The sequence below is a fragment of the Polyodon spathula genome, chromosome 3 (assembly GCF_017654505.1).
Source record: "Polyodon spathula isolate WHYD16114869_AA chromosome 3, ASM1765450v1, whole genome shotgun sequence".
Lineage (NCBI taxonomy): Eukaryota > Metazoa > Chordata > Actinopteri > Acipenseriformes > Polyodontidae > Polyodon > Polyodon spathula.
Window position 1 is genome coordinate 18056712 of NC_054536.1, and position 11387 is coordinate 18068098.

Here is an 11387-nt window from a genome sequence, read left to right on the forward strand (position 1 = left end):
CACAGTATTTGTTTAACCTTAACCCCAACACCACATAGGTATTTAAGATTATGTTGGATGCTTTCACAGATGCTCTGAATATCAGTGGTTATTGTGGGAACAGAAAGCTAGCAGCCTTGTTGTTTGACGAAGCGTGGTCTGATGCACAATGATGTTCCTCTTTCTGACATTGAGCACACCCCGTCTGAAAGATTGTCCAGATGATTTACAACCCAGGAGGAATAAATATCAAAACAGACAGGATTCAAAACTCTAAAACAGGAGGTATAGCAAACGTGTTCTGTAAACCCTGAAGGGAGGTAAAACCAGACTAGCTGTGTCTTTAATTGGTTGGCTTTACCTAACTCCATGGGAGTTTATGTGTTCATTATTTTCATTTAGCGATCTCCAATTTCCTCCTCCTCAGTTTCACTGTACAACATTCACTCACCAATGATCTTCTCTTGCAATTTTTCACCTCCATTAGTTATATAGGTCTCAAATGTTCTAGCACACATGTATAAAACAGACCTCTGGTACTACACTAAGTTAAATACACTCCCCATTTTGCTTGCCTTGCCTTCCAAAAAGTTTGTTATTGCTGTACTTTGTTATTTTTTTTAAGCCTGCAGGCTCTTCTGGGTCAAAGCATGTTACAGGCTGAAAGCATGTCAGTCAGTAGGGGGAGCAGCTGATTGGTTATAGACAGAAAAGAAGCCAGTGAAGGGATGGGTGAAATAACCCAGGAAGTGCAAGTCTAAAACCAAAGCTAGCAAACAGAGATTTTTAACCTGGTGTAGTACCACATACCATGTTTTTTTTAATTAAATTATTATCTGTAGTATAATCTCACCGCTCGCAATCAAAGTTTGATTATGAGTTATCAGTACTGAATCAGTTTTTAATTGGTTAGCAACTAAAGGCTATTTGTGCCTGTGACAGGGTGCCCATGTCACGTGTGTGGGTAGCTGCTGCTAAGGCAATACAGAGAGACATGGGAGATGGAGTTGAAACGCACAGGCGCGAAGGATTTATTAATACAAAAGAAAGTAAATAAACAAAAGGGGTCATGTGACGTTTCCAGCGATGGTAACGCATAGAGGACACATAAAGCAAGCTGTACAAAAGGCAAAATAAAACACATCAAAAATTACAAATAACAGGTGCCACAAAGGGCGTGCGCTAGCATTGTAAATGAGGCGTCCCTGCAAGAACCTGCTACACTACGTAACCCTCGCTATCACTATCCCGTAAACTAACCTACTTATGAGCCAGTATTCCTGCAATGACTCCTGCCGCTTCATACAGCCTTGGCTGGGCATTGCCTTCACAAGCACCGCTTGCAGTTTCAGGGTTGCATATCTGTCATTCCTGCAGAGCGGACGCTCTCCTCCTGTATACGCAGCGCCCCTCTGCAGCATGGCGTTGCAGTCGTCCCAAGCGATCTCTACCAGATGTTTTTAAATTGACAGACACTCTGTCAAGACCCGCCCACCTGCTGATTGAGGACCAGCACAGCCAATCACTTGCTGCCCTTCCCCTCAACCAAGCCTAGCAGGCACCAAGTGTCATGCGAGCGTCCACCTGTAAACCATGATTTAATTACACAAATCGACTCCAAAAAGCACACAAAACACCTATGGCTGAAACAAAAGCCTTGTTTACACTTGTATCTGTACGGTACTAGTACAGTTTGTTTTGGTACAGAATATACCGGTACTACAAACTTTCTGTCCTAACTGACTTTTCAGTAAGGGTACAGTACCGATACAGTTGCGATATACCTGTCCACATTCATGTATGTTTAAATCGACAGTCTTTGGGTTATGAACTCATTTTCATGACGACCGCTGTCACATTTGTTAGAAATTGATCTGTTGTTGTGTAATACAGCATGTTTTGCCGTCCTGTCCATTTACAGTATTTTATTTTGGTGTTCAATCATTATGAAGAGACGGGCAGAACATGAAAGGACGAAACGAACGAAAACAATCAGCCGTCTTTAAAAACATGAGGTTGCAAAGACAGCGGGCTTGCATCGCGGCTTTGGGAATGCATGTTTTTTTTTTTTTTTTTTTTTTTTTGTTTGTTTGGTTTGTTTGTTTTGTTTTATTTAGTTTTTGCTTTTTTATATTCCCTCACTAATTTTGACACCGATAAGAACTCCATTCTGGACAAATGTTTCGGTACTCTTTCGGTACAGTTCCGCAACGATACCGGTATAAAAATGCTAGTGTGAACAGGGCATTAATTTCCACTTGTGCTGGACAATTGCCTTACCATAGTGCCAAAAAGGTGTCTTTTAAGCTAAGTTCCTGTTCCTTTATTTGGAGCATTTAAATAGGAAAATTGTGTTTCACCACAAGGTTGTTCCCTGAACCGAAGTGCTCTCAAGAGGTGTCCTATAGGCAGAGACCACTGTATTTTATTAGCAACAGCCACTGAATCCCATTAAACGATTTTTAAAATTTTATTTAAACAATTTGGTATGCTTCTGGGCTTTTTGAAGTTGTGTTTTGAATAAAGCAATATCTTCATCTAGTTATTCAAATATGTGGCCACAGCAGATTTGACACACATAAATGTTTTTAGGTTAGCTGTTTACAGCTGCTGTAGCTACTTGCCAGATTTTTTAAAACACCAGTTCACAGCTTACTCTCTCTTGCGTTCCATGCACTTTAAGCCTGATATCTGTTGTTAGCTGTTGTGGCTCTGCTGCTTCTGATCTGTCACTGTATCTTCTTATGATTCTGTATATGACATACGTATCCACAATGTTTTAGAATTGTCACATCCTAGCCTTGTATTTAATGTATTATGCTTTGTTTTTCGTTGTATTTAATGTATTATGCTTTGTTTTTCATTGTATTTAATGTATTATGCATTGTTTTTCATTGTATTTAATGTATTATGCTTTGTTTTTCATTGTATTTAATGTATTATGCATTGTTTTTTGCTGTATCTTCTAAAGAGCCTTGTGATGGTAATCCACTTTGAAAAGCGGTATACAAGTTAAATATTGATGGATTGATTGAAAGTACTCCACTCAAAACTTTGATAGCTTTGGACAGACATAAAGGGAGACTTACTCATAGCCAAATAAACACCGAGTTTAACAAATGACTCTTCTTTTTCACCCTCCCAAGGACTCAGATGAAATGGTTATATACACCACAATAGTGATGAAGAACAGCTATCAGAACACAGGCAACACAGAACAGCATTAAATGTGTAGCCGATCCCGTCTGCTTTACGTAGGTGGAAGGAAAAAAACATTTATAATATATTTAAATATAAAAGTTCTTCCTAATTTACTAATTTAATTTATTATTCTATAACCATAATGTGTAAATTAACCTTAATTACCATTCTAAATAACAACATGCTTGTAGACTGTCTGGGTAGACACCCACAATAACCATTCTGGATTTACTACCAAGCTTCAAACACTTAGGGATAGATGTACTAAAGTGTTGTACCTGTCGCAAAAGTCGCAAACCAGTTGCAAACCAGTCAGAAGTCTAGTGTAAAATGTAGGGAACACTTTGTGGCAATTTTATATTTGAGAGACTGGGCAAGTAAAAAGACTGAATTGCCAGCTCTGCTGTGGTTATTCAATGGATGTTAATGATTACTTGTGTGATGTATTGAATTACCTTCCCATTTTTTCCTGGAGATTTAAATCTTGAACTTAAAAAACATTTTTGCCAGAAACTCTGAAAAAAGACATTCACAAAGCTAAATACTGAGATCATTGTTTTGGTAATTGTAAGACTTTTCTAATAAATATTAATAAAAAAATGCAACTTAAAAACTATGACTAAACCAGTAACTGCTGGGAAAATAATCCTATATCTACTTGAAGACAAAGTACTTTGGACAACTTTCTTCAAGTTAAATTCTTCAAAACTGCTCAGGCGGGTCTACAGAGTCACTTTGCTTTGGAAGGACAAAGGACATCACCTTTTGTTCAACTTGATTTCTACAAGACCCAGAAGCAACATTCATCGCTGGATTTGTTTTTGCAATCCAAGAATCCTGTTCAAACTTTCCCCTTACAGAAAGTATCTGTGCAGCTTATTGAATTTAATGGTGCATAAAAATAGGAACATTATTTTGAATAAATGTATAAATGTGTTATTAAATATAAGTGCACAGAAAGGAGTCCTACATGAGGTGTCATGAAGGAGGAGACACTGGATGACAAGTGATTGCCTGGATACAGCCTAGTACAGCTAGTTAAGCAATAATAATTGCAACTTTTATTCCCTATATCTAACCAGACGTTCCACCTTTAATTAGTTATCCAATCACATTAATTCTAGTGTCACTCAATAAATTTGTATTCTTATAATTCTAGAATACTGACTAGTAGAGACAAATTACACTATGTAACACAATTTTTGTTCCTGGGTAGTAAGTGTTATTTCCTAATTGCTTATGCCTCAAAAGTATAGTAAATGGCTTTTATTCCCCACAAACTTTGCTTTTGTGACCAGGACAGTGATATTTCAAAATAAAATGACTAAATAAAGTATAATAGTAAATCCCGAAAAACTACTCACTTCTAAATCTTTTGTAGTCATTTTTGTATTACTTTAGTATAAATACATGTTAATTTGGATTCATATGTTGTTTTTTTCTGACTTTACGTGAACGAAAAGACGCACATTTGCCCGTTTTCCCATTGGAAATAGTGATATTTTGAAATATCACTGTCCTGGTCACAAAAGCAAAGTTTATGAGGAATAATAGCCATTTTCTATACTTTTGAGGCATAAGCAATTAGGAAATAACACTTACTACCCAGGAAAAAAAAAAAAAAAAATTGTTACACGTTGTTATAAGTGATATTAACTCACCAAAATACAAGTTAGTTTACCTTAGCAATTTCTTTTTAAGAAGGAAAAAAGAAAATAAGACATCTAAATATGTGCTTGTAATTGCATTTAGAATAGATCACAGTTTACATTACACTGTAGTTACACTGCACTAACACAGTAGTAACTGGCTGTATAGTAACAATGCAGCAACATGTTTATTTACAAAATGAAACATACTAGAAGTAGCTAGCATGTTTTGTAAGTATAGTGTAATTACACATGTGGTTGTGTATTTAAAATGCAATCACTATGTAAATATCCAATTACTATGTTATTATATATGCAATTACTATGCATGTAATTACTATGTACTGTGTAATTACATATAATTACTGTGCAATTACATATGCAATTACAATGTACTGAGAGATGCTTTGACAGTGTGGTTAAAGATGCAATGCAAGACAAACAAGATACAATCTAATTTGAGATCTACATCTATCCCCCCACCCCACACACACACTATATACTGAAGAGACCACAGCAGTTTCGGATGTTATGTTATCTTTCTTTTATTAAAGTTTATCAGTGTGGTTGTAATGTGCATGAGTGTGTGGTCTGTAGTAGGACAGGAAAAAACAGACAAAGACTGAACAAAGAAAACCAACCTGCGCATTTCAGTTTTTTTTTTTTTTTTTTTGTGCATCTGTCTGTGGTAGAGGCCCTTGCTCATGGTAACAAGCTGGGTGACTGTGGTCAATCATAGCACAACAAGAATGCAAGAGTCACGACTCACATTTCTGTGCCTACAGCCACCCAGAGGAGATCTCCAGGAAGATGTATACTTGGACATGTCATTTCAGAAGAAAGAAAATAAGAAGAGCATGCCATTGCAACAACGCAATGTGATGCATTCTAATGTTTTGATCATGATCTGCTTCCCAGTCTACATACAGTACATGGGTTGGATTAAAAATATGTAGTATACACTTGTGCAAATGGGTTATCCCTCACAAGGCTGGTTTATTTGCTATGCATGGTTATGTGGGACCCTCTGTGTTTATGTAAACAGTGACGGTTTTAAATACTTTTTCTATATCACAGTCTCCCTGCAATCCAGAAGACGATGATGATGTATACACAGCAATGTCATTTCAAAAGAAGGACCCATCCAAAGGAAAGAGCAGGTAACCCTCTTCTTCTTCATGCAAAGCACAGTACATTCTGCTACCCTGGGCTCTTATGGCTGGTTTCACCAGCCAATACTATTGGTATTTTAGGTAAAGCAGTCCAAGGCTAGTGCTAATTGGGATCAGTGAAACTAGCAGTCAGTCTCAACCATCTCACAATTCTGCATTTTGACACCGTTTTTTTTTTTTTTTTTTGAGAATAATTTCCAAAGACCACTTTCTGGACTACTGCTGTGGATCATTTGTTTTATAGCAATTTAGATGAATCATGTTAAATACAAAATGTAACAGATTGATTTCTTTTTCTCCTTTTTTAACAGTGTTGTCCAGTTGTGATAGATTAATACAGTCTCTAACCATAACAGGATGTGCAGCATTTCTGGTTTACTGTGAAGGGATGGTTTTGATACTCTACCACATTACCTGTATGTGGTTACCCAGTTTTCCTACAACAATATGCTTTGCACAGTGGATTAACAGAGCAGTGCAGCTGCAACATTTTCCACAAACCTGGCCGATCTGTCAAGTGTAGTGGATGCTATGAATTGTGTAAATACTTATAGATTACTGAACAACCTTTTCTTTATGTTTCAGATACATTTAGGCCAATGCAATTGTGGATGTATAGCATTAGAATTACAATGTGAGGAGGGTTTTCATTTACAGTAGCATGGCTATAATTACATGCATAGCAGTATAGCGGTTTAGGGTATGTGCTGTAAAATGTAATTGTTGCTGGTCCATAAATGACTCGCTGCCTACACTACATTTTGCTGAAAAAGAACATAGTGGTGACAGTAAAAAGCTTTTTTTTCTGTCAGTAATTGCAATTTTACTTTTGCTTATTGAATACTGTGTAATGATTAATTACACACTCTCATATGTTCTTATCATGTGTTAACAGTAAACAGAAGATCAGAAAACACATTACTGACCAAATACACCAGACACAAAGCATCTAGAACTCATGTGAACTGTTGCTGGATGACCACAGCTGTTTAAATACCATAAATAGGTGTGAATTTACTGTATCATGCTACCAAATTAAATAGTGCCTCCTTTAACCTTGATTTCAAATAAGACTGAACAGAAGCCTTGAGTTCACTGGTCAGCCTCTTGAGGGCAGCATGATCAGTGCTCTGGACAGTTACCAGTGAGAGCTGTCTGGTTCTGTTATCACTGGTCACTGGTCACTGTCCAGAGTGCTGATCATACTGCCTCACTCTGCTATCACTGGTCATTGTCCTGTGCTGATCATGCTGCCTCACTCTGCTATCACTGGTCATTGTCCAGTGCTGATCATGCTGCTTCACTCTGCTATCACTGGTCACTATCCAGAGTAATGATCATATTGCCTCTCTTTGCTATCACTGGTCACTATCCAGAGTGCTGATCATGCTGCCTCGCTCTGCTATCATTGATCACTGTCCAGTGCTGATCATGTTGCCTCACTCTGCTATCACTGGTCACTGTCCAGAGTGCTGATCATGCTGCCTCACTCTGCTATCACTGGTCATTGTCCAGTGCTGATCATGCTGCCTCACTCTGCTATCACTGCTCACTATCCAGAGTAATGATCATATTGCCTCTCTTTGCTATCACTGGTCACTATCCAGAGTGCTGATCATGCTGCCTCGCTCTGCTATCATTGATCACTGTCCAGTGCTGATCATGCTGCCTCACTCTGCTATCACTGGTCACTGTCCAGAGTGCTGATCATGCTGCCTCACTCTGCTATCACTGGCCACTGTCCAGTGCTGATCCAGACCACACTGCCCTTACCTTACTGATTATTAGTATCCTATAGGAAACGGCACATAGCTCAATTCTGTGAGTGTATGAAGTTTAATCTTTAAAGTGAACAATGAAGTTTAGGATTCAACATGTTTAAACAGCTAGTTTCACAGATGCTAATTAGCTCTAATCTTGGATTTCCTTACCTAAATTATCATTGAGTTGTCCAGGATTAGCATTAATCAGGGTCTGTGAAACCAGCCATTAAACCTTTACATATTGGTGTAAGAATAAGCCATCATGAGAAGCTCTCTGTTAAAATTCTGTTACATTTTTTACAACATTAATGTTGTAGTGCATCATTAAACAGTGTGTGTATAGGGGAGTGTTTCCAGAAAACAATCACGCATTATTGAATACATTATTACAGCATGCATACCTATGCCAATATCCTTGGGCGAGTCTGTGAGGCGTGTGAGTAAAAATGGATTTTCCAGACAGTGATTTACATGTAAAAATTAAAATTTTATTAATTTTTTTTTTTTTTTTCCCCCGCCTCTATTCCTTAGGACCAACACCGAACACAGTAGCACGTTCCCTTTAGTATGAAAACCCCGCCCCGGTAGTCAGTGGATCACCAATCCCAAACTGACAGGTATCCTTAATTTCACTTGACTCCAGTGGCTGGAATTTACATACTCGTACTTCCGCCCCTCACCAAGGTGCCGCCCCTCAAAAAGATGACTTTTGTCATGGTCACAAGACCTTGGTAAGGGAAGTCCCGAGTTGGTTTGATGCCTTCTACTGTTGGGAGGCTGAATTGCAGACCGAAACCCCTTTGACTCATCACAGAGTCATATTATATTTACTTCATTTTCCTCAGCGTCCAAAAGGAATTTAATTAAATAAAAAATTTGATGTACACCTCTGACTCATTTAATCTTTGATAAATGAAGAGGGGAATATATTATACTGACAATCTTAATAATCGTCTAAGCATTATGTCATTCGTCTAACCAGTAAGTACCATTCATATATATATAATATATATTATATATATATAGATATATTATATATATATATAGTATATATATATTCCAATGGTTATCATAACCAAACGTCTATCTGTTCCCAATTATCTAGATTATTAAATAAATGGAACAATATCCCAGTAATCGCTGCTGGAGTATTGAATGCAGTTTTGGACCCGATCACAGACAGATCTATTTGAAAACAAAAATAAAAATGATACGCAAGCACTAGCCCTTATTAGGTCAGCAAAAGAACTTGGTACATGTGATGTGTGATGGCTAAAAATGGATAGGGATTCTAGTCCGCTGTAAACTTTCCCCATTGAAAGACATGTAAAAGAAACAGTTAACTTTGAAATAGGCTCCATATATTTATCTGATCATTTTTTTCTACTCAAGACAGTTTTGTTTCAGATAGAGTACACTGGTGGGAATTTAATAACTTACTAAAGACACATGCTTTTTTAATCTCAATGAGGATGAGTGTAACCTCTATTAGAAACCTACCCTGCCTCACCCCAAATACTCCAGGAAGGCTTTAATGAAGAACCAGCCAGCAGAGCAGACAGAACCCCATTAGAAATGAAACATTAATTAAAGAGGCTGCAGTCAACACAACGATTCAATGAATCTTACCTGTTTCAAATGTGCAGTTTTAAAAGAAACACATGGTATAGCAAGCCTGTCTTCATTTTAAACCATGCTGTCCGATATCATTAGAGTAAAGAAAGTTCTCAGTTTCAATGCATTATTCTCAGGAGATATGTTACACTTGCACATCCTGGGTCATTTCACCACCATGCATGTTAAGAGTTACTGAGTTACTGAGAGAAAAGAAGCTTTTGACAAGATGGGGACAATTTCACACTTCAGGTGACATGACCTCTGTAAGTCACCTTGCATAAAGTTGTCTGCTAAATATAAACAAATAATAAAATAATGACCTAGACAAGAGCAACACTAACTGAAAGCATGGCTTGCAGAAATAGATTTATTTAACTTTGTGTAGTACCATATATATATATATATATATATATATATATATATATATATATATATATATATATATATATATATATATATATATATATATATATAATATATATATATTATTTACTAGATACCTATATACAAATGAAATGGATATATACAAACAGAAGTGCATGACAGGGAAGATTTATGGAATTAGTTTTGTTTGCTACAATCACTTTAAAATACAAGCCACAAGATAATACAAATGTAGCATTTGAAAATTGGCACCAGTCCTGTTTGACAGTCTCAGGTGGCTTGTTTTCTGTTCCTTTGTTGTTGTGGTGTTACCTGGAGCAGAGTGAAGTGACAGAGATATTGCAGTGGATCATTAGAGCAGAGGTCCAGGGAGCACTTAGGCCTCTGAAAGCCTCAGAATATCTTTTAACAATGCATTTGCCTCTGTGGTGAAGAAGCAGGATTAGGGAAGGCTTGTTTTTTCCACAGATCGTTTGTTAAACTTCAATGCTGTGTGGAAAACAGATGCACATTTATCCCCTGTATTGGCTGTCTCTGACTGTTGTTCCTACTGCAAAGAAATGGGGGAGGAAATACCTGCTAGGCCAAAGAACCTTTTTATTACAAATTACACAGCTCACAGACTCACACAGTTCCATGAACAGCGATCCTTATCCCACTGGTAGATGCTCTCTGAAAGGTAACAGGCCTTTATAATCTTAAAGCTTGTTTTAACAGCAGCAGGTCCAAAATCTAATCTAAAAATGCATTTTAAAAATGTTGCACACATTTGTAAGCCTTCAGGTCACCTAGTGGTCAATTATCTAGCCGGAGATTAAATACATATTGGACCAAATTCACTAAATATTCCAGCGTTCCATTTGTTATTTTGTGTACAATTTGTACCATTTCCAGTTAGTTTTCTATTTTACAAATGACTGGTGCAAACGCTCAATCATTTGGCCCGATTTGTACACCTGCAATGCAAGGCCTGTCCTGGCATTAATTAATTAATCTTCACAGTACAGCCTGTAATGAATCCTTAGGCCAGCTACTTTACCTTTAAGTGGACAGTTACCTAATGATTATCTTAAACATGCCCTTTGTTTGATATGCACCAGTAGAGTGCGGCATTTAGGTAAGTTTTGCAGAGCTGAAGAGTTCTAATTAGAACTTTCCTTAATTATACCTTTTATTTCTTACATAACTGTATTATTCAGCTTTACATGGTTAGCAGAAAATGTAGCTGCGCCTGGATTTCTTTTTGTCACAACAACTCTCAGCTACATATATAGTGAAACTTGAGATACCAAGGTTCTTCATAAGCTATGGCAGGATAACAATGCCTTTAAGGAACTTTAAGGAAGCCACTTTGGATAACCGCTTGTGCAAATTGAAGTCCGCACTTTGTGCCCTCTTTTTAATTATAACGACCCTGGGTTTGCTGTAACCACGTTCTGGAATGTTCTGTGACCCAGGGTTAAAGGTTCAACTGCAGCAGGCGCTCAAAGATGTCAGAGATGAAAGAATCAACACCAATCAGAAGCTTGGCTTGCCATGCGAACGGGATCTGATTACAACATTGTTGTCACAAATCATGGAATAAAATGTTGCAAGAATCAAGGGAGCTAGAGCAGGAAGCC